Genomic DNA, 20,223 nt, shown 5'->3' with positions numbered 1-20,223 from the left:
TCAATACAACTTAATGTAGAGAGAGAATCTAAATCTGCGTCTGCTCTCGTCTGCTCCGCCGATGCGAGTGCGCGCGAATTCTACCCGCGTCAGTGATCGGAACCGGAAAGACGTCACATGATATTCTAAACTCTTTTAGATCGCTTTTACAGGTAAAAAAAAATATATATTTTAATGTATTCTAATTGGCTATAAAGGTAATTTGTAAAACAGAAAGAGAAAACTATAAGTTCAGCATATTTAATTAATTAATTCTAATCCTGTTTCTGTTGGTAACCTGGGTTACAGATGCTTTATAGAAAAATGTAGTAATTTGGTCTTCAATCAATAAAAACTGCTGCTGTAGTTTACCCTGTTCTTAGTGTTCAAGTATACACTAGTGTGTTGAAGATTCAGCTTCTTCCCTCTTTGTTCCCTGTAGTTAATAGGTGAATACAGTATTTGTTCCCTCCTTGTTCCCTGTACTTAAAGGGTAAATACCACATTTGAGGGTTGTAAATTAAAGTGAAACATTGTTCCTCCCTTGTTACACCCTTGATCCCTGTACTTACAGGGTAAATACCACATTTGAGGGTTGTAAATTAAAGTGAAGCATTGTTCATCCCTTGTTACCCCCTTGTTCCCTGTACTTACAGGGTAAATACCACATTTGAGGGTTGTAAGATTAAAGTGAAGCATTGTTCCTCCCTTGTTACCCCCTTGTTCCCTGTACTTACAGGGTAAATACCACATTTGAGGGTTGTAAATTAAAGTGAAGCATTGTTCCTCCCTTGTTACCTGTAGTTAAAGGGTAAATACAACATTTGTTCCCCCCTTGTTCCCTTTAGTTTACAATGTAAAATCTTGAAGGCAGTAAAATAAATATACAAACACACAATATATTTCTTTACTTTGTAAACTTTATTTTAATACATCAGCATTTTAAAACACTTCATCTTAATCAAACATTGTGTTGTCTATCATTGCCTATACTCATTCATTTTCTCTTCGGCTTCGTCCTTTTGTTAATCTGGGGTCGCCACAGTGGAATGAACCACCAACTTATCCAGCATATGTTTTACGCAGTGGATGTCCTTCCAGCTGCAACCCATCTCTGGGAAACATCCATACACACCCATACACACGCATACACTACGGACAATTTAATCTACCCAATTCACCTGTACCGCATGTCTTTGGACTGTGAGGGAAACCGGAGCACCCGGAGGAAACCCACGCGAACGCAGGGAGAACTCCACGCAGAAATGCCAACTGACCCAGCCGAGGCTCGAACCAGCAACCTTCTTGCTGTGAGGAAACAGCACTACCTACTGTGCCACTGTGTTGCCACCCAGCTGCAACCCATCACTGGGAAACATCCATACACACTCATTCACACACATATACTACGGACAATTTTAGCTTACCCAATGTCACCACATATTTTTGGACTTGTGGGAGCACCCGGAGGAAACCCACGCTAACATGGGGAGAACATGCAAACTCCACACAGAAATGCCAACTGACCCAGCCGAGGCTCGAACCAGCGACCTTCTTGTGGTGAGGCGATTGTGCTACCCACTGCGCCTGCCAATACTCAAACAGCAAAACAACACATTATTTCCTTCCCCCTTTTTTTGGCATCTCTTGCTTGGCTTCCTCTTCTGCTCTTCTCAGCTTCCACTGAGGACTCTGATGGTGAGTGGCTGATAAAATCCCATGGGTTTTGATGCTCTGCATTTATATAAAATATATGAACAGACATAAAGGCTTTTAGTAAGCTATAGGCATGTTTATTTTGCTGTTTAATGTGTGTATGGTGGTTGTCCAACAATTTCACACTAAACATTTACAGATACCATATAGACACTATACATTACTATCAAACAAAAGTATTATCACCAGATCATACGGGAGGTTGTGATCATACATGTATTTGCAAGAGTGTTCAATTAACTATTCGTTGCATTTAACCTAACTTTCTGTAGACAGTTATTTTACTTTAAGTTACATGTATCTGCTCATCTGTTGTCACACTAGGCCCATCAAAATGAAGTGAAATTCTGTTGGATGACTGTAAGGAGCCAACATCACAGACAGCATGATTACTAGTCAGTAAATGTTCAGGAGATAGTCAACAGACTATCTATTTGAAGACAAAGACAAAACAGCACCACACATACAAGAACATAAAATAAATACCAGAGTCATTAGTCCGTTCAACTGCTTTAAAAGTTTTGATGTCAACAATTTCAATAAATACAATTGAACATTTAATGGCTCTCGCCCGCTCTCTCTCTATCTTTATATATATATATATATATATATATATATATATATATATATATATATATATATATATATATATATATATATACATTTAGTCATTTAGCAGACGCTTTTATCCAAAGCAACTTACAAATGAGGACAAGGAAGAAATTTACACAACTATAAGAGCAACAATGAATAAGTGCTATAGGCAAGTTTCAGGTCTGTAAAGTCTAAGAAGGAAAGTATTAGTAGTATTAGTATTAGTTTTTTTTTTTTTTTTTTTTTTTTTTTTTTTTTTGGGTACAGTTAGTGGTAATTCCAGAGAGGCAATTGCAGATTAGGAAGTGTCAAAAAGATGACCAGCTAAAACCAGCTTGACCAGCCTAGCCAGGCTGGGAGCCCAGCCAAAACTAGCTATGTCCAGCTTAAACCAGGCTGGTCAAGCTGGTTTTAGCTGGATTTAGCAGGTCATTTTCCAGCCTGACCAGCTAAGACCAGGCTGGAAATGGCTGGAAACCAGCCTGGAAATGGCAAAAACCCCTCTAAAACCAGCCTGGTTGACCAGCTAAAACCAGCCAACCAGCCTAGGCTGGTTTAAGCTGGATTTTTCAGCAGGGAGGTCGGTTTTTTGAAGCATCTCAGAGATGTTGCCAAAGTTCTTCTGTATGTACAGTTGCTTATCTCAGTTTGTTGTATTTCTTCATGTCATTCAAGACAGACTGGATGGTAATCAGATCTCTGTGTGGAGCACTGCCTTTATTCAGACTCCTTGTCTTCTGCTTGGAAGCCAGCTGTGCTCACCACTATGTTACCAACGCTTGTGGACATCCTCTCACAGAAGTGTAGAAAATGAAAGCTTTCAACCAAGGAGTTTCTTTGTGTGGGGGGCGAAAAACAAAAATGTCAAGTATGGATCCCATCTTTTTCCGACGTTGAGGTTGGATAAATCGTTCGACGGCACAAGCTCACCAAAAAACAACAGAGGTGGATAATTTCACTCTGCAGTGGTGGAGTTCTCATCTTCTGTCAGCCAGTGTTCACTGTAATGAGCTCCCCCGGTTTGAATGTCATTGCAAGGGTTGACTGGATGCAGCTCGTGAAAGGGCAAGCTGACATTTTGTGGTGTAAAAGCTGGGCTGTGTGTAAGAATGAATGGTGTGCTTTGTTTGCTGCAAAACATGCTAATCACGTTCTCCTGTGTGATGCACTGTTCAAGTTACTGCTGATGACCAGTGCAAGACTGAGAAAGAAGCAAGGAGTATTAATGAAGAAAAAGCTGTCCAAGCCCAGTTTTCAGCCCTCCTCTTGCTGTCTGCCAAGGTCTTTAGTGGCAGCGCTGCAGACAATGCTGCTAGGACCGGATTACGTGGCTGATCTGCGTGGGGCAGGAGCGGGCACCTTAGCTCCGCAGCTCCTCGTTAGTATAGTGGACATTATCTCCGCCTGTCACGCGGAAGACCGGGGTTTGATTCCCTGACGGGGAGGCCCTTGTCTGCCTTTTACTTTTCGGTTGGTTGCCTTTAACAAGCGCGTCATCGGCCGACGTGACGTATACAGCAGCCAAAGGAAAATGCGTTCGCCGGGAATCGAACCCAGGTCAACTGCTTGGAAGGCAGCTATGCTCACCACTATACCACAAACGCTTGCAGGTAGCTTTTGCCAGAAGAACTCAAAAAGGACTGCCTTCAACCAAGGATCCCTCTTTGTCCGGGTTCGGCACCGAAACATGTTCGGCATAGGGATCCTAACCTTCGCAAAATGCACCGATCTACCCACATGTCACAGGGACATCTTCACAAGAGTGCCGCCCGGCCATGTAGCATAACGGAAGCCAAAAGGAACACATTAGCTGGGAATCTGCTTGGAAGCCAGCTGTGCTCACCACTATGTTACCAACGCTTGTGGACATCCTCTCACAGAAGTGTAGAAAATAAAAGCTTTCAAGCAAGGAGTTTCTTTGTGTGGGGGGCGAAAAACAAAAATGTCAAGTATGGATCCCATCTTTTTCCGACGTTGAGGTTGGATAAATCGTTCGACGGCACAAGCTCACCAAAAAACAACAGAGGTGGATAATTTCACTCTGCAGTGGTGGAGTTCTCATCTTCTGTCAGCCAGTGTTCACTGTAATGAGCTCCCCCGGTTTGAATGTCATTGCAAGGGTTGACTGGATGCAGCTCGTGAAAGGGCAAGCTGACATTTTGTGGTGTAAAAGCTGGGCTGTGTGTAAGAATGAATGGCATGCTTTGTTTGCTGCAAAACATGCTAATCACGTTCTCCTGTGTGATGCACTGTTCAAGTTACTGCTGATGACCAGTGCAAGACTGAGAAAGAAGCAAGGAGAATTAATGAAGAAAAAGCTGTCCAAGCCCAGTTTTCAGCCCTCCTCTTGCTGTCTGCCAAGGTCTTTAGTGGCAGCGCTGCAGACAATGCTGCTAGGACCGGATTACGTGGCTGATCTGCGTGGGGCAGGAGCGGGGACCTTAGCTCCGCAGCTCCTCGTTAGTATAGTGGACAGTATCTCCGCCTGTCACGCGGAAGACCGGGGTTCGATTCCCCGGCGGGGAGGCCCTTGTCTGCCTTTTACTTTTCGGTTGGTTGCCTTTAACAAGCGCGTCATCGGCCGACGTGACGTATACAGCAGCCAAAGGAAAATGCGTTGGCCGGGAATCGAACCCCGGTCAACTGCTTGGAAGGTAGCTATGCTCACCACTATACCACCAACGCTTGCGGGTAGCTTTTGCCAGAAGAACTCAAAAAGGACTGCCTTCAACCAAGGATCCCTCTTTGTCCGGGTTCGGCACCGAAACATGTTCGGCATAGGGATCCTAACCTTCGCAAAATGCACCGATCTACCCACATGTCACAGGGACATCTTCACAAGAGTGCCGCCCGGCCATGTAGCATAACGGAAGCCAAAAGGAACACATTGGCTGGGAATCTGCTTGGAAGCCAGCTGTGCTCACCACTATGTTACCAACGCTTGTGGACATCCTCTCACAGAAGTGTAGAAAATGAAAGCTTTCAACCAAGGAGTTTCTTTGTGTGGGGGGCGAAAAACAAAAATGTCAAGTATGGATCCCATCTTTTTCCGACGTTGAGGTTGGATAAATCGTTCGACGGCACAAGCTCACCAAAAAACAACAGAGGTGGATAATTTCACTCTGCAGTGGTGGAGTTCTCATCTTCTGTCAGCCAGTGTTCACTGTAATGAGCTCCCCCGGTTTGAATGTCGATGCAAGGGTTGACTGAATGCAGCTCGTGAAAGGGCAAGCTGACATTTTGTGGAGTAAAAGCTGGGCTGTGTGTAAGAATGAATGGCGTGCTTTGTTTGCTGCAAAACATGCTAATCACGTTCTCCTGTGTGATGCACTGTTCAAGTTACTGCTGATGACCAGTGCAAGACTGAGAAAGAAGCAAGGAGTATTAATGAAGAAAAAGCTGTCCAAGCCCAGTTTTCAGCCCTCCTCTTGCTGTCTGCCAAGGTCTTTAGTGGCAGCGCTGCAGACAATGCTGCTAGGACCGGATTACGTGGCTGATCTGCGTGGGGCAGGAGCGGGCACTTTAGCACTGCAGCTCCTCGTTAGTATAGTGGACAGTATTTCCGCCTGTCACGCGGAAGACCGGGGTTCGATTCACCGACGGGGAGGCCCTTGTCTGCCTTTTACTTTTCGGTTGGTTGCCTTTAACAAGCGCGTCATCGGCCGACGTGACGTATACAGCAGCCAAAGGAAAATGCGTTGGCCGGGAATCGAACCCGGGTCAACTGCTTGGAAGGCAGCTATGCTCACCACTATACCACCAACGCTTGCGGGCAGCTTTTGCCAGAAGAACTCAAAAAGGACTGCCTTCAACCAAGGATCCCTCTTTGTCCGGGTTCGGCACCGAAACATGTTCGGCATAGGGATCCTAACCTTCGCAAAATGCACCGATCTACCCACATGTCACAGGGACATCTTCACAAGAGTGCCGCCCGGCCATGTAGCATAACGGAAGCCAAAAGGAACACATTGGCTGGGAATCTGCTTGGAAGCCAGCTGTGCTCACCACTATGTTACCAACGCTTGTGGACATCCTCTCACAGAAGTGTAGAAAATGAAAGCTTTCAAGCAAGGAGTTTCTTTGTGTGGGGGGTGAAAAACAAAAATGTCAAGTATTGATCCCATCTTTTTCCGACGTTGAGGTTGGATAAATCGTTCGACGGCACAAGCTCACCAAAAAACAACAGAGGTGGATAATTTCACTCTGCAGTGGAGGAGTTCTCATCTTCTGTCAGCCAGTGTTCACTGTAATGAGCTCCCCCGGTTTGAATGTCATTGCAAGGGTTGACTGGATGCAGCTCGTGAAAGGGCAAGCTGACATTTTGTGGTGTAAAAGCTGGGCTGTGTGTAAGAATGAATGGCATGCTTTGTTTGCTGCAAAACATGCTAATCACGTTCTCCTGTGTGATGCACTGTTCAAGTTACTGCTGATGACCAGTGCAAGACTGAGAAAGAAGCAAGGAGTATTAATGAAGAAAAAGCTGTCCAAGCCCAGTTTTCAGCCCTCCTCTTGCTGTCTGCCAAGGTCTTTAGTGGCAGCGCTGCAGACAATGCTGCTAGGACCGGATTACTTGGCTGATCTGCGTGGGGCAGGAGCAGGCACCTTAGCTCCGCAGCTCCTCGTTAGTATAGTGGACAGTATCTCCGCCTGTCACGCGGAAGACCGGGGTTCGATTCCCCGACGGGGAGGCCCTTGTCTGCCTTTTACTTTTCGGTTGGTTGCCTTTAACAAGCGCGTCATCGGCCGACGTGACGTATACAGCAGCCAAAGGAAAATGCGTTGGCCGGGAATCGAACCCGGGTCAACTGCTTGGAAGGCAGCTATGCTCACCACTATACCACCAACGCTTGCGGGCAGCTTTTGCCAGAAGAACTCAAAAAGGACTGCCTTCAACCAAGGATCCCTCTTTGTCCGGGTTCGGCACCGAAACATGTTCGGCATAGGGATCCTAACCTTCGCAAAATGCACCGATCTACCCACATGTCACAGGGACATCCTCACAAGAGTGCCGCCCGGCCATGTAGCATAACGGAAGCCAAAAGGAACACATTGGCTGGGAATCTGCTTGGAAGCCAGCTGTGCTCACCACTATGTTACCAACGCTTGTGGACATCCTCTCACAGAAGTGTAGAAAATGAAAGCTTTCAAGCAAGGAGTTTCTTTGTGTGGGGGGCGAAAAACAAAAATGTCAAGTATGGATCCCATCTTTTTCCGACGTTTAGGTTGGATAAATCGTTCGACGGCACAAGCTCACCAAAAAACAACAGAGGTGGATAATTTCACTCTGCAGTGGTGGAGTTCTCATCTTCTGTCAGCCAGTGTTCACTGTAATGAGCTCCCCCGGTTTGAATGTCATTGCAAGGGTTGACTGGATGCAGCTCGTGAAAGGGCAAGCTGACATTTTGTGGAGTAAAAGCTGGGCTGTGTGTAAGAATGAATGGCGTGCTTTGTTTGCTGCAAAACATGCTAATCACGTTCTCCTGTGTGATGCACTGTTCAAGTTACTGCTGATGACCAGTGCAAGACTGAGAAAGAAGCAAGGAGTATTAATGAAGAAAAAGCTGTCCAAGCCCAGTTTTCAGCCCTCCTCTTGCTGTCTGCCAAGGTCTTTAGTGGCAGCGCTGCAGACAATGCTGCTAGGACCGGATTACGTGGCTGATCTGCGTGGGGCAGGAGCGGGCAACTTAGCTCTGCAGCTCCTCGTTAGTATAGTGGACAGTATCTCCGCCTGTCACGCGGAAGACCGGGGTTCGATTCCCCGACGGGGAGGCCCATGTCTGCCTTTTACTTTTCGGTTGGTTGCCTTTAACAAGCGCGTCATCGGCCGACGTGACGTATACAGCAGCCAAAGGAAAATGCGTTGGCCGGGCATCGAACCCGGGTCAACTGCTTGGAAGGCAGCTATGCTCACCACTATACCACCAACGCTTGCGGGCAGCTTTTGCCAGAAGAACTCAAAAAGGACTTCCTTCAACCAAGGATCCCTCTTTGTCCGGGTTCGGCACCGAAACATGTTCGGCATAGGGATCCTAACCTTCGCAAAATGCACCGATCTACCCACATGTCACAGGGACATCCTCACAAGAGTGCCGCCCGGCCATGTAGCATAACGGAAGCCAAAAGGAACACATTGGCTGGGAATCTGCTTGGAAGCCAGCTGTGCTCACCACTATGTTACCAACGCTTGTGGACATCCTCTCACAGAAGTGTAGAAAATGAAAGCTTTCAAGCAAGGAGTTTCTTTGTGTGGGGGGCGAAAAACAAAAATGTCAAGTATGGATCCCATCTTTTTCCGACGTTGAGGTTGGATAAATCGTTCGACGGCACAAGCTCACCAAAAAACAACAGAGGTGGATAATTTCACTCTGCAGTGGTGGAGTTCTCATCTTCTGTCAGCCAGTGTTCACTGTAATGAGCTCCCCCGGTTTGAATGTCATTGCAAGGGTTGACTGCATGCAGCTCGTGAAAGGGCAAGCTGACATTTTGTGGAGTAAAAGCTGGGCTGTGTGTAAGAATGAATGGCGTGCTTTGTTTGCTGCAAAACATGCTAATCACGTTCTCCTGTGTGATGCACTGTTCAAGTTACTGCTGATGACCAGTGCAAGACTGAGAAAGAAGCAAGGAGTATTAATGAAGAAAAAGCTGTCCAAGCCCAGTTTTCAGCCCTCCTCTTGCTGTCTGCCAAGGTCTTTAGTGGCAGCGCTGCAGACAATGCTGCTAGGACCGGATTACGTGGCTGATCTGCGTGGGGCAGGAGCGGGCACCTTAGCTCCGCAGCTCCTCGTTAGTATAGTGGACAGTATCTCCGCCTGTCACGCGGAAGACCGAGGTTCGATTCCCCGACGGGGAGGCCCTTGTCTGCCTTTTACTTTTCGGTTGGTTGCCTTTAACAAGCGCGTCATCGGCCGACGTGACGTATACAGCAGCCAAAGGAAAATGCGTTGGCCGGGAATCGAACCCGGGTCAACTGCTTGGAAGGCAGCTATGCTCACCACTATACCACCAACGCTTGCGGGCAGCTTTTGCCAGAAGAACTCAAAAAGGACTGCCTTCAACCAAGGATCCCTCTTTGTCCGGGTTCGGCACCGAAACATGTTCGGCATAGGGATCCTAACCTTCGCAAAATGCACCGATCTACCCACATGTCACAGGGACATCTTCACAAGAGTGCCGCCTGGCCATGTAGCATAACGGAAGCCAAAAGGAACACATTGGCTGGGAATCTGCTTGGAAGCCAGCTGTGCTCACCACTATGTTACCAACGCTTGTGGACATCCTCTCACAGAAGTGTAGAAAATGAAAGCTTTCAAGCAAGGAGTTTCTTTGTGTGGGGGGCGAAAAACAAAAATGTCAAGTATGGATCCCATCTTTTTCCGACGTTGAGGTTGGATAAATCGTTCGACGGCACAAGCTCACCAAAAAACAACAGAGGTGGATAATTTCACTCTGCAGTGGTGGAGTTCTCATCTTCTGTCAGCCAGTGTTCTCTGTAATGAGCTCCCCCGGTTTGAATGTCATTGCAAGGGTTGACTGGATGCAGCTCGTGAAAGGGCAAGCTGACATTTTGTGGAGTAAAAGCTGGGCTGTGTGTAAGAATGAATGGCGTGCTTTGTTTGCTCCAAAACATGCTAATCACGTTCTCCTGTGTGATGCACTGTTCAAGTTACTGCTGATGACCAGTGCAAGACTGAGAAAGAAGCAAGGAGTATTAATGAAGAAAAAGCTGTCCAAGCCCAGTTTTCAGCCCTCCTCTTGCTGTCTGCCAAGGTCTTTAGTGGCAGCGCTGCAGACAATGCTGCTAGGACCGGATTACGTGGCTGATCTGCGTGGGGCAGGAGCGGGCACCGTAGCTCCGCAGCTCCTCGTTAGTATAGTGGACAGTATCTCCGCCTGTCACGCGGAAGAACTGGGTTCGATTCTCCGACGGGGAGGCCCATGTCTGCCTTTTACTTTTCGGTTGGTTGCCTTTAACAGGCGCGTCGTCGGCCGACGTGACGTATACAGCAGCCAAAGGAAAATGCGTTGGCCGGGAATCAAACCCGGGTCAACTGCTTGGAAGGCAGCTATGCTCACCACTATACCACCAACGCTTGCGGGCAGCTTTTGCCAGAAGAACTCAAAAAGGACTGCCTTCAACCAAGGATCCCTCTTTGTCCGGGTTCGGCACCGAAACATGTTCGGCATAGGGATCCTAACCTTCGCAAAATGCACCGATCTACCCACATGTCACAGGGACATCCTCACAAGAGTGCCGCCCGGCCATGTAGCATAACGGAAGCCAAAAGGAACACATTGGCTGGGAATCTGCTAGGAAGCCAGCTGTGCTCACCACTATGTTACCAACGCTTGTGGACATCCTCTCACAGAAGTGTAGAAAATGAAAGCTTTCAAGCAAGGAGTTTCTTTGTGTGGGGGGCGAAAAACAAAAATGTCAAGTATGGATCCCATCTATTTCCGACGTTGAGGTTGGATAAATCGTTCGACGGCACAAGCTCACCAAAAAACAACAGAGGTGGATAATTTCACTCTGCAGTGGTGGAGTTCTCATCTTCTGTCAGCCAGTGTTCACTGTAATGAGCTCCCCCGGTTTGAATGTCATTGCAAGGGTTGACTGGATGCAGCTCGTGAAAGGGCAAGCTGACATTTTGTGGAGTAAAAGCTGGGCTGTGTGTAAGAATGAATGGCGTGCTTTGTTTGCTGCAAAACATGCTAATCACGTTCTCCTGTGTGATGCACTGTTCAAGTTACTGCTGATGACCAGTGCAAGACTGAGAAAGAAGCAAGGAGTATTAATGAAGAAAAAGCTGTCCAAGCCCAGTTTTCAGCCCTCCTCTTGCTGTCTGCCAAGGTCTTTAGTGGCAGCGCTGCAGACAATGCTGCTAGGACCGGATTACGTGGCTGATCTGCGTGGGGCAGGAGCGGGCAACTTAGCTCCGCAGCTCCTCGTTAGTATAGTGGACAGTATCTCCGCCTGTCACGCGGAAGACCGGGGTTCGATTCCCCGATGGGGAGGCCCTTGTCTGCCTTTTACTTTTCGGTTGGTTGCCTTTAACAAGCGCGTCATCGGCCGACGTGACGTATACAGCAGCCAAAGGAAAATGCGTTGGCCGGGAATCGAACCCGGGTCAACTGCTTGGAAGGCAGCTATGCTCACCACTATACCACCAACGCTTGCGGGCAGCTTTTGCCAGAAGAACTCAAAAAGGACTGCCTTCAACCAAGGATCCCTCTTTGTCCGGGTTCGGCACCGAAACATGTTCGGCATAGGGATCCTAACCTTCGCAAAATGCACCGATCTACCCACATGTCACAGGGACATCTTCACAAGAGTGCCGCCCGGCCATGTAGCATAACGGAAGCCAAAAGGAACACATTGGCTGGGAATCTGCTTGGAAGCCAGCTGTGCTCACCACTATGTTACCAACGCTTGTGGACATCCTCTCACAGAAGTGTAGAAAATGAAAGCTTTCAAGCAAGGAGTTTCTTTGTGTGGGGGGCGAAAAACAAAAATGTCAAGTATGGATCCCATCTTTTTCCGACGTTGAGGTTGGATAAATCGTTCGACGGCACAAGCTCACCAAAAAACAACAGAGGTGGATAATTTCACTCTGCAGTGGTGGAGTTCTCATCTTCTGTCAGCCAGTGTTCACTGTAATGAGCTCCCCCGGTTTGAATGTCATTGCAAGGGTTGACTGGATGCAGCTCGTGAAAGGGCAAGCTGACATTTTGTGGAGTAAAAGCTGGGCTGTGTGTAAGAATGAATGGCGTGCTTTGTTTGCTGCAAAACATGCTAATCACGTTCTCCTGTGTGATGCACTGTTCAAGTTACTGCTGATGACCAGTGCAAGACTGAGAAAGAAGCAAGGAGTATTAATGAAGAAAAAGCTGTCCAAGCCCAGTTTTCAGCCCTCCTCTTGCTGTCTGCCAAGGTCTTTAGTGGCAGCGCTGCAGACAATGCTGCTAGGACCGGATTACGTGGCTGATCTGCGTGGGGCAGGAGCGGGCAACTTAGCTCCGCAGCTCCTCGTTAGTATATTGGACAGTATCTCCGCCTGTCACGCGGAAGACCGGGGTTCGATTCCCCGACGGGGAGGCCCTTGTCTGCCTTTTACTTTTCGGTTGGTTGCCTTTAACAAGCGCGTCATGGGCCGACGTGACGTATACAGCAGCCAAAGGAAAATGCGTTGGCCGGGAATCGAACCCGGGTCAACTGCTTGGAAGGCAGCTATGCTCACCACTATACCACCAACGCTTGCGGGCAGCTTTTGCCAGAAGAACTCAAAAAGGACTGCCTTCAACCAAGGATCCCTCTTTGTCCGGGTTCGGCACCGAAACATGTTCGGCATAGGGATCCTAACCTTCGCAAAATGCACCGATCTACCCACATGTCACAGGGACATCCTCACAAGAGTGCCGCCCGGCCATGTAGCATAATGGAAGCCAAAAGGAACACATTGGCTGGGAATCTGCTTGGAAGCCAGCTGTGCTCACCACTATGTTACCAACGCTTGTGGACATCCTCTCACAGAAGTGTAGAAAATGAAAGCTTTCAAGCAAGGAGTTTCTTTGTGTGGGGGGCGAAAAACAAAAATGTCAAGTATGGATCCCATCTTTTTCCGACGTTGAGGTTGGATAAATCGTTCGACGGCACAAGCTCACCAAAAAACAACAGAGGTGGATAATTTCACTCTGCAGTGGTGAGTTCTCATCTTCTGTCAGCCAGTGTTCACTGTAATGAGCTCCCCCGGTTTGAATGTCATTGCAAGGGTTGACTGGATGCAGCTCGTGAAAGGGCAAGCTGACATTTTGTGGAGTAAAAGCTGGGCTGTGTGTAAGAATGAATGGCGTGCTTTGTTTGCTGCAAAACATGCTAATCACGTTCTCCTGTGTGATGCACTGTTCAAGTTACTGCTGATGACCAGTGCAAGACTGAGAAAGAAGCAAGGAGTATTAATGAAGAAAAAGCTGTCCAAGCCCAGTTTTCAGCCCTCCTCTTGCTGTCTGCCAAGGTCTTTAGTGGCAGCGCTGCAGACAATGCTGCTAGGACCGGATTACGTGGCTGATCTGCGTGGGGCAGGAGCGGGCACCTTAGCTCTGCAGCTCCTCGTTAGTATAGTGGACAGTATCTCCGCCTGTCACGCGGAAGACCGGGGTTCGATTCCCCGACGGGGAGGCCCATGTCTGCCTTTTACTTTTCGGTTGGTTGCCTTTAACAAGCGCGTCATCGGCCGACGTGACGTATACAGCAGCCAAAGGAAAATGCGTTGGCCGGGAATCGAACCCGGGTCAACTGCTTGGAAGGCAGCTATGCTCACCACTATACCACCAACGCTTGCGGGCAGCTTTTGCCAGAAGAACTCAAAAAGGACTGCCTTCAACCAAGGATCCCTCTTTGTCCGGGTTCGGCACCGAAACATGTTCGGCATAGGGATCCTAACCTTCGCAAAATGCACCGATCTACCCACATGTCACAGGGACATCCTCACAAGAGTGCCGCCCGGCCATGTAGCATAACGGAAGCCAAAAGGAACACATTGGCTGGGAATCTGCTTGGAAGCCAGCTGTGCTCACCACTATGTTACCAACGCTTGTGGACATCCTCTCACAGAAGTGTAGAAAATGAAAGCTTTCAAGCAAGGAGTTTCTTTGTGTGGGGGGCGAAAAACAAAAATGTCAAGTATGGATCCCATCTTTTTCCGACGTTGAGGTTGGATAAATCGTTCGACGGCACAAGCTCACCAAAAAACAACAGAGGTGGATAATTTCACTCTGCAGTGGTGGAGTTCTCATCTTCTGTCAGCCAGTGTTCACTGTAATGAGCTCCCCCGGTTTGAATGTCATTGCAAGGGTTGACTGCATGCAGCTCGTGAAAGGGCAAGCTGACATTTTGTGGAGTAAAAGCTGGGCTGTGTGTAAGAATGAATGGCGTGCTTTGTTTGCTGCAAAACATGCTAATCACGTTCTCCTGTGTGATGCACTGTTCAAGTTACTGCTGATGACCAGTGCAAGACTGAGAAAGAAGCAAGGAGTATTAATGAAGAAAAAGCTGTCCAAGCCCAGTTTTCAGCCCTCCTCTTGCTGTCTGCCAAGGTCTTTAGTGGCAGCGCTGCAGACAATGCTGCTAGGACCGGATTACGTGGCTGATCTGCGTGGGGCAGGAGCGGGCACCTTAGCTCCGCAGCTCCTCGTTAGTATAGTGGACAGTATCTCCGCCTGTCACGCGGAAGACCGGGGTTCGATTCCCCGACGGGGAGGCCCTTGTCTGCCTTTTACTTTTCGGTTGGTTGCCTTTAACAAGCGCGTCATCGGCCGACGTGACGTATACAGCAGCCAAAGGAAAATGCGTTGGCCGGGAATCGAACCCGGGTCAACTGCTTGGAAGGCAGCTATGCTCACCACTATACCACCAACGCTTGCGGGCAGCTTTTGCCAGAAGAACTCAAAAAGGACTGCCTTCAACCAAGGATCCCTCTTTGTCCGGGTTCGGCACCGAAACATGTTCGGCATAGGGATCCTAACCTTCGCAAAATGCACCGATCTACCCACATGTCACAGGGACATCCTCACAAGAGTGCCGCCCGGCCATGTAGCATAACGGAAGCCAAAAGGAACACATTGGCTGGGAATCTGATTGGAAGCCAGCTGTGCTCACCACTATGTTACCAACGCTTGTGGACATCCTCTCACAGAAGTGTAGAAAATGAAAGCTTTCAAGCAAGGAGTTTCTTTGTGTGGGGGGCGAAAAACAAAAATGTCAAGTATGGATCCCATCTTTTTCCGACGTTGAGGTTGGATAAATCGTTCGACGGCACAAGCTCACCAAAAAACAACAGAGGTGGATAATTTCACTCTGCAGTGGTGGAGTTCTCATCTTCTGTCAGCCAGTGTTCACTGTAATGAGCTCCCCCGGTTTGAATGTCATTGCAAGGGTTGACTGGATGCAGCTCGTGAAAGGGCAAGCTGACATTTTGTGGAGTAAAAGCTGGGCTGTGTGTAAGAATGAATGGCGTGCTTTGTTTGCTGCAAAACATGCTAATCACGTTCTCCTGTGTGATGCACTGTTCAAGTTACTGCTGATGACCAGTGCAAGACTGAGAAAGAAGCAAGGAGTATTAATGAAGAAAAAGCTGTCCAAGCCCAGTTTTCAGCCCTCCTCTTGCTGTCTGCCAAGGTCTTTAGTGGCAGCGCTGCAGACAATGCTGCTAGGACCGGATTACGTGGCTGATCTGCGTGGGGCAGGAGCGGGCACCTTAGCTCTGCAGCTCCTCGTTAGTATAGTGGACAGTATCTCCGCCTGTCACGCGGAAGACCGGGGTTCGATTCCCCGACGGGGAGGCCCATGTCTGCCTTTTACTTTTCGGTTGGTTGCCTTTAACAAGCGCGTCATGGGCCGACGTGACGTATACAGCAGCCAAAGGAAAATGCGTTGGCCGGGAATCGAACCCGGGTCAACTGCTTGGAAGGCAGCTATGCTCACCACTATACCACCAACGCTTGCGGGCAGCTTTTGCCAGAAGAACTCAAAAAGGACTGCCTTCAACCAAGGATCCCTCTTTGTCCAGGTTCGGCACCGAAACATGTTCGGCATAGGGATCCTAACCTTCGCAAAATGCACCGATCTACCCACATGTCACAGGGACATCCTCACAAGAGTGCCGCCCGGCCATGTAGCATAACGGAAGCCAAAAGGAACACATTGGCTGGGAATCTGCTTGGAAGCCAGCTGTGCTCACCACTATGTTACCAACGCTTGTGGACATCCTCTCACAGAAGTGTAGAAAATGAAAGCTTTCAAGCAAGGAGTTTCTTTGTGTGGGGGGCGAAAAACAAAAATGTCAAGTATGGATCCCATCTTTTTCCGACGTTGAGGTTGGATAAATCGTTCGACGGCACAAGCTCACCAAAAAACAACAGAGGTGGATAATTTCACTCTGCAGTGGTGGAGTTCTCATCTTCTGTCAGCCAGTGTTCACTGTAATGAGCTCCCCCGGTTTGAATGTCATTGCAAGGGTTGACTGCATGCAGCTCGTGAAAGGGCAAGCTGACATTTTGTGGAGTAAAAGCTGGGCTGTGTGTAAGAATGAATGGCGTGCTTTGTTTGCTGCAAAACATGCTAATCACGTTCTCCTGTGTGATGCACTGTTCAAGTTACTGCTGATGACCAGTGCAAGACTGAGAAAGAAGCAAGGAGTATTAATGAAGAAAAAGCTGTCCAAGCCCAGTTTTCAGCCCTCCTCTTGCTGTCTGCCAAGGTCTTTAGTGGCAGCGCTGCAGACAATGCTGCTAGGACCGGATTACGTGGCTGATCTGCGTGGGGCAGGAGCGGGCACCTTAGCTCCGCAGCTCCTCGTTAGTATAGTGGACAGTATCTCCGCCTGTCACGCGGAAGACCGGGGTTCGATTCCCCGACGGGGAGGCCCTTGTCTGCCTTTTACTTTTCGGTTGGTTGCCTTTAACAAGCGCGTCATCGGCCGACGTGACGTATACAGCAGCCAAAGGAAAATGCGTTGGCCGGGAATCGAACCCGGGTCAACTGCTTGGAAGGCAGCTATGCTCACCACTATACCACCAACGCTTGCGGGCAGCTTTTGCCAGAAGAACTCAAAAAGGACTGCCTTCAACCAAGGATCCCTCTTTGTCCGGGTTCGGCACCGAAACATGTTCGGCATAGGGATCCTAACCTTCGCAAAATGCACCGATCTACCCACATGTCACAGGGACATCCTCACAAGAGTGCCGCCCGGCCATGTAGCATAACGGAAGCCAAAAGGAACACATTGGCTGGGAATCTGCTTGGAAGCCAGCTGTGCTCACCACTATGTTACCAACGCTTGTGGACATCCTCTCACAGAAGTGTAGAAAATGAAAGCTTTCAAGCAAGGAGTTTCTTTGTGTGGGGGGCGAAAAACAAAAATGTCAAGTATGGATCCCATCTTTTTCCGACGTTGAGGTTGGATAAATCGTTCGACGGCACAAGCTCACCAAAAAACAACAGAGGTGGATAATTTCACTCTGCAGTGGTGGAGTTCTCATCTTCTGTCAGCCAGTGTTCACTGTAATGAGCTCCCCCGGTTTGAATGTCATTGCAAGGGTTGACTGGATGCAGCTCGTGAAAGGGCAAGCTGACATTTTGTGGAGTAAAAGCTGGGCTGTGTGTAAGAATGAATGGCGTGCTTTGTTTGCTGCAAAACATGCTAATCACGTTCTCCTGTGTGATGCACTGTTCAAGTTACTGCTGATGACCAGTGCAAGACTGAGAAAGAAGCAAGGAGTATTAATGAAGAAAAAGCTGTCCAAGCCCAGTTTTCAGCCCTCCTCTTGCTGTCTGCCAAGGTCTTTAGTGGCAGCGCTGCAGACAATGCTGCTAGGACCGGATTACGTGGCTGATCTGCGTGGGGCAGGAGCGGGCACCTTAGCTCCGCAGCTCCTCGTTAATATAGTGGACAGTATCTCCGCCTGTCACGCGGAAGACCGGGGTTCGATTCCCCGACGGGGAGGCCCTTGTTTGCCTTTTACTTTTCGGTTGGTTGCCTTTAACAAGCGCGTCATCGGCCGACGTGATGTATACAGCAGCCAAAGGAAAATGCGTTGGCCAGGAATCGAACCCGGGTCAACTGCTTGGAAGGCAGCTATGCTCACCACTATACCACCAACGCTTGCGGGCAGCTTTTGCCAGAAGAACTCAAAAAGGACTGCCTTCAACCAAGGATCCCTCTTTGTCCGGGTTCGGCACCGAAACATGTTCGGCATAGGGATCCTAACCTTCGCAAAATGCACCGATCTACCCACATGTCACAGGGACATCTTCACAAGAGTGCCGCCCGGCCATGTAGCATAACGGAAGCCAAAAGGAACACATTGGCTGGGAATCTGCTTGGAAGCCAGCTGTGCTCACCACTATGTTACCAACGCTTGTGGACATCCTCTCACAGAAGTGTAGAAAATGAAAGCTTTCAAGCAAGGAGTTTCTTTGTGTGGGGGGCGAAAAACAAAAATGTCAAGTATGGATCCCATCTTTTTCCGACGTTGAGGTTGGATAAATCGTTCGACGGCACAAGCTCACCAAAAAACAACAGAGGTGGATAATTTCACTCTGCAGTGGTGGAGTTCTCATCTTCTGTCAGCCAGTGTTCACTGTAATGAGCTCCCCCGGTTTGAATGTCATTGCAAGGGTTGACTGGATGCAGCTCGTGAAAGGGCAAGCTGACATTTTGTGGAGTAAAAGCTGGGCTGTGTGTAAGAATGAATGGCGTGCTTTGTTTGCTGCAAAACATGCTAATCACGTTCTCCTGTGTGATGCACTGTTCAAGTTACTGCTGATGACCAGTGCAAGACTGAGAAAGAAGCAAGGAGTATTAATGAAGAAAAAGCTGTCCAAGCCCAGTTTTCAGACCTCCTCTTGCTGTCTGCCAAGGTCTTTAGTGGCAGCGCTGCAGACAATGCTGCTAGGACCGGATTACGTGGCTGATCTGCGTGGGGCAGGAGCGGGCACCTTAGCTCCGCAGCTCCTCGTTAGTATAGTGGACAGTATCTCCGCCTGTCACGCGGAAGACCGGGGTTAGATTCCCCGACGGGGAGGCCCTTGTTTGCCTTTTACTTTTCGGTTGGTTGCCTTTAACAAGCGCGTCATCGGCCGACGTGACGTATACAGCAGCCAAAGGAAAATGCGTTGGCCGGGAATCGAACCCGGGTCAACTGCTTGGAAGGCAGCTATGCTCACCACTATACCACCAACGCTTGCGGGCAGCTCTTGCCAGAAGAACTCAAAAAGGACTGCCTTCAACCAAGGATCCCTCTTTGTCCGGGTTCGGCACCGAAACATGTTCGGCATAGGGATCCTAACCTTCGCAAAATGCACCGATCTACCCACATGTCACAGGGACATCTTCACAAGAGTGCCGCCCGGCCATGTAGCATAACGGAAGCCAAAAGGAACACATTGGCTGGGAATCTGCTTGGAAGCCAGCTGTGCTCACCACTATGTTACCAACGCTTGTGGACATCCTCTCACAGAAGTGTAGAAAATGAAAGCTTTCAACCAAGGAGTTTCTTTGTGTGGGGGGCGAAAAACAAAAATGTCAAGCATGGATCCCATCTTTTTCCGACGTTGAGGTTGGATAAATCGTTCGACGGCACAAGCTCACCAAAAAACAACAGAGGTGGATAATTTCACTCTGCAGTGGTGGAGTTCTCATCTTCTGTCAGCCAGTGTTCTCTGTAATGAGCTCCCCCGGTTTGAATGTCATTGCAAGGGTTGACTGGATGCAGCTCGTGAAAGGGCAAGCTGACATTTTGTGGAGTAAAAGCTGGGCTGTGTGTAAGAATGAATGGCGTGCTTTGTTTGCTGCAAAACATGCTAATCACGTTCTCCTGTGTGATGCACTGTTCAAGTTACTGCTGATGACCAGTGCAAGACTGAGAAAGAAGCAAGGAGTATTAATGAAGAAAAAGCTGTCCAAGCCCAGTTTTCAGCCCTCCTCTTGCTGTCTGCCAAGGTCTTTAGTGGCAGCGCTGCAGACAATGCTGCTAGGACCGGATTACGTGGCTGATCTGCGTGGGGCAGGAGCGGGCACCTTAGCTCCGCAGCTCCTCGTTAGTATAGTGGACAGTATCTCCGCCTGTTACGCGGAAGACCGGGGTTCGATTCCCCGACGGGGAGGCCCTTGTCTGCCTTTTACTTTTCGGTTGGTTGCCTTTAACAAGCGCGTCATCGGCCGACGTGACGTATACAGCAGCCAAAGGAAAATGCGTTGGCCGGGAATCGAACCCGGGTCAACTGCTTGGAAGGCAGCTATGCTCACCACTATACCACCAACGCTTGCGGGCAGCTTTTGCCAGAAGAACTCAAAAAGGACTGCCTTCAGCCAAGGATCCCTCTTTGTCCGGGTTCGGCACCGAAACATGTTCGGCATAGGGATCCTAACCTTCGCAAAA

General features: G+C 48.8%; 27 non-coding genes across 27 annotated transcripts; 11 read left to right on the top strand and 16 right to left on the bottom strand.

Moving 5' to 3' along the window:
- Positions 1-3,821: 3,821 nt before the first annotated feature.
- trnag-ucc (transfer RNA glycine (anticodon UCC)) lies at positions 3,822-3,893 on the bottom strand. The gene has a single exon. It is a non-coding gene; the product is annotated as a tRNA-Gly (tRNA).
- An 850-nt stretch (positions 3,894-4,743) lies between these two features.
- On the top strand, positions 4,744-4,815 carry trnad-guc (transfer RNA aspartic acid (anticodon GUC)). Its single transcript has one exon. It is a non-coding gene; the product is annotated as a tRNA-Asp (tRNA).
- An 87-nt stretch (positions 4,816-4,902) lies between these two features.
- Positions 4,903-4,974, bottom strand: trnag-ucc (transfer RNA glycine (anticodon UCC)). The gene has a single exon. It is a non-coding gene; the product is annotated as a tRNA-Gly (tRNA).
- An 850-nt stretch (positions 4,975-5,824) lies between these two features.
- On the top strand, positions 5,825-5,896 carry trnad-guc (transfer RNA aspartic acid (anticodon GUC)). Its single transcript has one exon. It is a non-coding gene; the product is annotated as a tRNA-Asp (tRNA).
- Positions 5,897-5,983: 87 nt separating this feature from the next.
- trnag-ucc (transfer RNA glycine (anticodon UCC)) lies at positions 5,984-6,055 on the bottom strand. The gene has a single exon. It is a non-coding gene; the product is annotated as a tRNA-Gly (tRNA).
- An 850-nt stretch (positions 6,056-6,905) lies between these two features.
- Positions 6,906-6,977, top strand: trnad-guc (transfer RNA aspartic acid (anticodon GUC)). The gene has a single exon. It is a non-coding gene; the product is annotated as a tRNA-Asp (tRNA).
- Positions 6,978-7,064: 87 nt separating this feature from the next.
- Positions 7,065-7,136, bottom strand: trnag-ucc (transfer RNA glycine (anticodon UCC)). The gene has a single exon. It is a non-coding gene; the product is annotated as a tRNA-Gly (tRNA).
- An 850-nt stretch (positions 7,137-7,986) lies between these two features.
- Positions 7,987-8,058, top strand: trnad-guc (transfer RNA aspartic acid (anticodon GUC)). The gene has a single exon. It is a non-coding gene; the product is annotated as a tRNA-Asp (tRNA).
- Positions 8,059-8,145: 87 nt separating this feature from the next.
- Positions 8,146-8,217, bottom strand: trnag-ucc (transfer RNA glycine (anticodon UCC)). The gene has a single exon. It is a non-coding gene; the product is annotated as a tRNA-Gly (tRNA).
- Positions 8,218-9,226: 1,009 nt separating this feature from the next.
- Positions 9,227-9,298, bottom strand: trnag-ucc (transfer RNA glycine (anticodon UCC)). Its single transcript has one exon. It is a non-coding gene; the product is annotated as a tRNA-Gly (tRNA).
- Positions 9,299-10,307: 1,009 nt separating this feature from the next.
- trnag-ucc (transfer RNA glycine (anticodon UCC)) lies at positions 10,308-10,379 on the bottom strand. Its single transcript has one exon. It is a non-coding gene; the product is annotated as a tRNA-Gly (tRNA).
- An 850-nt stretch (positions 10,380-11,229) lies between these two features.
- Positions 11,230-11,301, top strand: trnad-guc (transfer RNA aspartic acid (anticodon GUC)). The gene has a single exon. It is a non-coding gene; the product is annotated as a tRNA-Asp (tRNA).
- An 87-nt stretch (positions 11,302-11,388) lies between these two features.
- trnag-ucc (transfer RNA glycine (anticodon UCC)) lies at positions 11,389-11,460 on the bottom strand. Its single transcript has one exon. It is a non-coding gene; the product is annotated as a tRNA-Gly (tRNA).
- A 1,009-nt stretch (positions 11,461-12,469) lies between these two features.
- On the bottom strand, positions 12,470-12,541 carry trnag-ucc (transfer RNA glycine (anticodon UCC)). The gene has a single exon. It is a non-coding gene; the product is annotated as a tRNA-Gly (tRNA).
- An 849-nt stretch (positions 12,542-13,390) lies between these two features.
- Positions 13,391-13,462, top strand: trnad-guc (transfer RNA aspartic acid (anticodon GUC)). The gene has a single exon. It is a non-coding gene; the product is annotated as a tRNA-Asp (tRNA).
- Positions 13,463-13,549: 87 nt separating this feature from the next.
- Positions 13,550-13,621, bottom strand: trnag-ucc (transfer RNA glycine (anticodon UCC)). Its single transcript has one exon. It is a non-coding gene; the product is annotated as a tRNA-Gly (tRNA).
- Positions 13,622-14,471: 850 nt separating this feature from the next.
- On the top strand, positions 14,472-14,543 carry trnad-guc (transfer RNA aspartic acid (anticodon GUC)). The gene has a single exon. It is a non-coding gene; the product is annotated as a tRNA-Asp (tRNA).
- Positions 14,544-14,630: 87 nt separating this feature from the next.
- trnag-ucc (transfer RNA glycine (anticodon UCC)) lies at positions 14,631-14,702 on the bottom strand. The gene has a single exon. It is a non-coding gene; the product is annotated as a tRNA-Gly (tRNA).
- Positions 14,703-15,552: 850 nt separating this feature from the next.
- Positions 15,553-15,624, top strand: trnad-guc (transfer RNA aspartic acid (anticodon GUC)). Its single transcript has one exon. It is a non-coding gene; the product is annotated as a tRNA-Asp (tRNA).
- An 87-nt stretch (positions 15,625-15,711) lies between these two features.
- On the bottom strand, positions 15,712-15,783 carry trnag-ucc (transfer RNA glycine (anticodon UCC)). Its single transcript has one exon. It is a non-coding gene; the product is annotated as a tRNA-Gly (tRNA).
- An 850-nt stretch (positions 15,784-16,633) lies between these two features.
- On the top strand, positions 16,634-16,705 carry trnad-guc (transfer RNA aspartic acid (anticodon GUC)). The gene has a single exon. It is a non-coding gene; the product is annotated as a tRNA-Asp (tRNA).
- An 87-nt stretch (positions 16,706-16,792) lies between these two features.
- trnag-ucc (transfer RNA glycine (anticodon UCC)) lies at positions 16,793-16,864 on the bottom strand. The gene has a single exon. It is a non-coding gene; the product is annotated as a tRNA-Gly (tRNA).
- An 850-nt stretch (positions 16,865-17,714) lies between these two features.
- On the top strand, positions 17,715-17,786 carry trnad-guc (transfer RNA aspartic acid (anticodon GUC)). The gene has a single exon. It is a non-coding gene; the product is annotated as a tRNA-Asp (tRNA).
- An 87-nt stretch (positions 17,787-17,873) lies between these two features.
- trnag-ucc (transfer RNA glycine (anticodon UCC)) lies at positions 17,874-17,945 on the bottom strand. Its single transcript has one exon. It is a non-coding gene; the product is annotated as a tRNA-Gly (tRNA).
- Positions 17,946-18,795: 850 nt separating this feature from the next.
- trnad-guc (transfer RNA aspartic acid (anticodon GUC)) lies at positions 18,796-18,867 on the top strand. Its single transcript has one exon. It is a non-coding gene; the product is annotated as a tRNA-Asp (tRNA).
- An 87-nt stretch (positions 18,868-18,954) lies between these two features.
- Positions 18,955-19,026, bottom strand: trnag-ucc (transfer RNA glycine (anticodon UCC)). Its single transcript has one exon. It is a non-coding gene; the product is annotated as a tRNA-Gly (tRNA).
- Positions 19,027-20,035: 1,009 nt separating this feature from the next.
- Positions 20,036-20,107, bottom strand: trnag-ucc (transfer RNA glycine (anticodon UCC)). The gene has a single exon. It is a non-coding gene; the product is annotated as a tRNA-Gly (tRNA).
- Positions 20,108-20,223: the final 116 nt, after the last annotated feature.

This window comes from Danio rerio, chromosome 4 (assembly GCF_049306965.1).
Source record: "Danio rerio strain Tuebingen ecotype United States chromosome 4, GRCz12tu, whole genome shotgun sequence".
In the NCBI taxonomy this organism is placed as follows: domain Eukaryota; kingdom Metazoa; phylum Chordata; class Actinopteri; order Cypriniformes; family Danionidae; genus Danio; species Danio rerio.
This window is presented reverse-complemented; position numbering and strand designations above follow the sequence as displayed.